This window comes from Saccostrea cucullata, unplaced genomic scaffold (assembly GCF_032062105.1).
Source record: "Saccostrea cucullata isolate Sc308-1 unplaced genomic scaffold, CSIRO_AGI_Scuc_v1 ctg1794, whole genome shotgun sequence".
Lineage (NCBI taxonomy): Eukaryota > Metazoa > Mollusca > Bivalvia > Ostreida > Ostreidae > Saccostrea > Saccostrea cuccullata.
This window is the reverse complement of record NW_026937822.1, coordinates 14986-19796: the sequence shown is the minus strand read 5'-3', so window position 1 is coordinate 19796 and position 4811 is coordinate 14986.

Genomic DNA, 4811 nt, shown 5'->3' with positions numbered 1-4811 from the left:
CAAACACTTAAGACATTTTCAGAAATGTCGGGATTACATATTAATTATTCCAAAACTCACATAGTGTGGATAGGCTCAAAAAAGTTTAGTGACGAAATTTTGCTTCCAAATTACAAACTTAACTGGGGAACTACCAGATTTACTCTTCTTGGAATACATTTTGATGTAGAATTGGATAAAATACTACCATTAAATTATGAACCAAAACTGGTACATATTAAATCAATACTTAAACAATGGGAGAAAAGGTATTTAACTCCCATAGGGAAAATTACTGTTATTAAAACATTAGTTCTACCATTACTAAATCATATTTTAATGTCCATCCCAAATCCTTCTGAATCATTCTGTAAGGAATTGGAAAAAATGTTTTTTTCATTTATATGGAATAATTCAACCCATAGGGTTAAGAAAGAAGTAATTGTAAAAAAATATGAAGAGGGGGGTTTAAAAATAGTAAATCTGACATCTTTTATAGCCTCCATGAAATTATTTTGGATAAGGCATCTAATTTTTACAAATAGAGGGTTGGAAAACCTCATTCCTAAATTTAATTTGAACAAATTTATAAGTTGTGGAATTGAATATACTTCAACTTTTTTAAAAACATTAAAAAATAAATTTTGGATAGATGTTTTTAAGTCCTGGATAATGTTACAAAATCTTGAGAAAAAGTTTGATGTTACTGGTGACTCACCACTATTTTACAATCCACATTTGCATATTGGCGGAAAACCATTTTATAATAAAAATATGTTTGAGAGCAACATTAGACAAATTAATGATATCATTAATGAAGATGGTTCACTATTTTCTTATGAGCAGTTGTGTAACACCTATTCAAATATAAAGATTAATTTCTTAGAATTCAGGAGTATTATTCATGCTATAAAGGATTGGATGAAAAACTCCGGTCAGGAAAAAACAATAAAAAAGCTCACAAATCCCATGATTATGTCTAATATCTACACAGTAACAAAATGTAGAAAATCTAAATGCTATTATAAAATCCTTATTCAAAATTCTTCTGTCACAGCAGGTAGAACTTATTGGAGTGAGCTTTTAGAAGTTGGAACTCAGGAATGGAAAAAAATTCACATGATACCCTTTAGGGTAACAAAAGATTGTAAACTACAATGGTTCCAATATAGGATTTTAAACAAAATCCTAGCAACAAATTCATTTTTATTCAAAATAAGAAAAAATGACTGTAAATTATGCAGTTTTTGTCATACTGAGGATGAAACAATACAACACCTTTTATGGGAATGTGATAATACACAATTTTTTCTTGAAGAATTTGTACATTTGTTAGAAGAAAAAACTGGTTTAATGATAAATGTTACTAAGAAATCTTTTATTTTAGGATTTATTGAGGAAAATACTGATATTCAAAATGTCATTCTACTTTGGCTAAAAATACTATATTTATACTGCCAGGTGCACAAAGAAACATATTAACTTACAAAATGCAATATCACAAATGAAATTTCATTATGAAACACAGAAAATTATCTCTTATAAGAATGGTAAAAAGGAAAAGTTTGATACCCAGTGGAACAGGTGGAAGAAATATATTTATAAAGCTTGTTTCCAGAGATACGAAAAAATTGTAAAGCTCAGAATTTTATCATTAAACTGTTCTTTCTGCGAAATTTTTTCATTCATTGAATCTGTGAATATGGGAAACGAAAATTTATGGGATTAAAAAATCTCAGTAGAAACCAACTTCATATTAACTCTTAAAATCATGTCTCTATAAAATTCGAAATTCTAAATAGGGTCGTGGACATGACATGTCTCCGATTTAGCTGAATTTCACACCATTTACTAAAATTGGCATATCTTTAATAAATATGATGTAAATGTCTAACTTTTCAATTTGGTTGCAATGGTTACAAGGATGTTATATTTAGAACCCTCCGAATAAGCAAATTTTGCTTTGTTTTAAATTAAATTAGTGCACATTCAATAAATAAGTGTAAATTCACACGAAAATTATATTCTCTGAGCTCATATTACTTAAATCTGAGAAATAAATTTCATTCAAGATATTTGAATGGAAATTAAGCGAATTTTCATCGCAGCATTAAGGCTGTTAGAAAATTGGCAATTTGCCAAATTTGTCTTTTTTAGTCATATTCAATAAAATTTTTCACCATTTTGACAACTGATATATTTGCAACAATGTATCATTAAATAAACTATATATTCAAAGGTTTTATGAGAATAAAAAAATTAATGGATTAATCAAAAACTTTCTAGAAATTTTTGAATGAACATTGGCAATTTGCCAAAAGGAACTTTTTTAGTCATATTCAATGAAATTTTTCACCATTTTGACAACTGATATATTTGTAAACGTGTATCCTTAAACAGGTCTGGACGATTTCTAAATAAGGAAGTCAAGAGTGATAACCGTGAATTGTTATTAATACACAGAATAAACAAGGCACTAATCCCTCTGACCAATCAGATAGAGGCATTTAGACAAATCCATGAGAAAATAAATAAAACACGTGGTTTTTATGTTTTTTGCTCAAAAGATTTTTTTAGAACAAACTTTTTGTAAACTTTATGCGCATTTGGTAATAATATAATATTTATGACATTTCTACCGTTAAAAAAAACGACTTGAAAGCTTAGAATACGTTTTAAGTAGGATAAAAAAAAATCTTTTTGTAGGAGGTAGCGATCCCAAAGGTTTAACTTGCGTTAAAAAAATTGATATAAATACGGTAAATTTTCAGTTTTTAGAGCCTGACATTAAAAACTTTTCGAAAAATATTAGTCTTTATTATTTTTAGTGTTTATTACAGAATACTTAGTCTAATAGTCCATGTAGTTTCTGATATGCGAGGTACGGGATCAAACGCATTCATGTATAATTACAGGATTCTCTTTTCTCCACGTTATACGCCTATCCTTATGCCCATTTAAATTCTGCATAGCTAAGTATTCGGCGCTCATGAAACCCGTGATAATTCAATATATGTGTATAATAGTCCATACGATAAACACTTGTGTGAGTTTATCTATACACATTGAATTTAAGCATTATCGATGAAAATCGGACGGCTAAGCAAAATTATATTTACCATCATATGATATATTCTTGTAAATGTTATAATTGAACTTGATAAAAACTTGCTGGTGCAATCTATACCTCTGTAAAAGATTACATTCTATCGTGCATTATTATTTTTTTTCTTTACCGAGATAAAATGTCAAGGTTGTTCATGGTAAAAATGTGGGAAATACAGTGAAAACTGTCTAATCCGACACCTGAATAATCCGACACACTGTGAATTCCGACGTTTAATTTTATTCCCAGTTTAGTATTTTCATTGTTATTAACACTGTGCAATCCGACACCCTGTCTATTCCGACACAAAATTTGTCTCCCAGTGCTTGTCGGATTAGACAGGTTTCACTGTACCTTATTTTTCAAAAGTTTTCATTTTACTTCTACAGATGTTTTGTTAAAAAAATCTTTTTGAGGAAAAAATAAAAGCACGTGTTATCTTTTCGTTCTTTTAAGATATGTTTTGGGGTGTGTACAAATGCTGTTGTCTGATTGGACAGAGTAATAACTACGTGTACTTGATGTACATTTATAGCAACTTTGGGTTATCGTTTTTGACTTCCATATTTAGAAATCGTCCAGACCTGTTAAATAAACTATATATTCTAAGGTTTTATGAGATTAAAAAAAAATAATGGGTTAATCAAAAACTTTCTAGAAATTATTGCATGAACATTGGCAATTTGCCAAGAGTGACATTTTTAGTCATATTCAATGAGATTTTTCACCATTTTGACAACAGATATATTTGTAACCAAGTATCATTAAACAAACTATATATTCTAATGTTTTGTGAGAATAAAAAAGAGTAATGGGTAAATGTACAGCTTTCTAGAAATTATTGCATGAACCCCCTCCCCCCCCCATTAATCACAAATAACAAAGATAATCTAAGAACATGTTTACAAAACTGAACAAATTGTTATGTAATATAAATATACAGTATGTCAAATATTTAAATTTCTTTTCAATAATTAAAACAATTTAAACAAACTATATATTCTAATGTTTTGTGAGAATAAAAAAGAGTAATGGGTAAATGTACAGCTTTCTAGAAATTATTGCATGAACCCCCTCCCCCCCCATTAATCACAAATAACAAAGATAATCTAAGAACATGTTTACAAAACTGAACAAATTGTTATGTAATATGAATATACAGTATGTCAAATATTTAAATTTCTTTTCAATAATTAAATAGAACTTCTGCAATTAACTCTGTGACAGGTAAATTAATATGTTGCCATGGAAACAGATGAGGGTTCTAGTTATTTTAACCTAAATATGAAATAAAACAAGTGAATTTCAAACAATTCCTACAAATCTTTTAATGCCCTGTATTTGTGTCCATCCTTTTGATTTATTTACTAAAATATGTTCAAATTCAAAACAATTGTTTTCTGGTTATTTTTTTTTTAAATGTATAATTTAAGTAAAAGGCAAACTTATATTTAATAAATGATATGAAAGTATCCTATGAAAATATGAAAGTTAGTCAGACAATATAATGCCAAAACAAGTTGGCAAGACCATCTTGATTTTAATGTTTGTTTGCCCTCTCCCAACTCAGGGTTAAATTATTAAGTTGGTAGGTAGGTTGTAAAATCTTTTTCCCAGAAAATTTCAAAATATTTGTTGACGAGATAAGATGGATAAAAAGAAAAAAAAACATCTTGTCTTGCAATGTAAAAAAAAAAGAATTTTAATTTTAGTCAGTCTGTTGGGG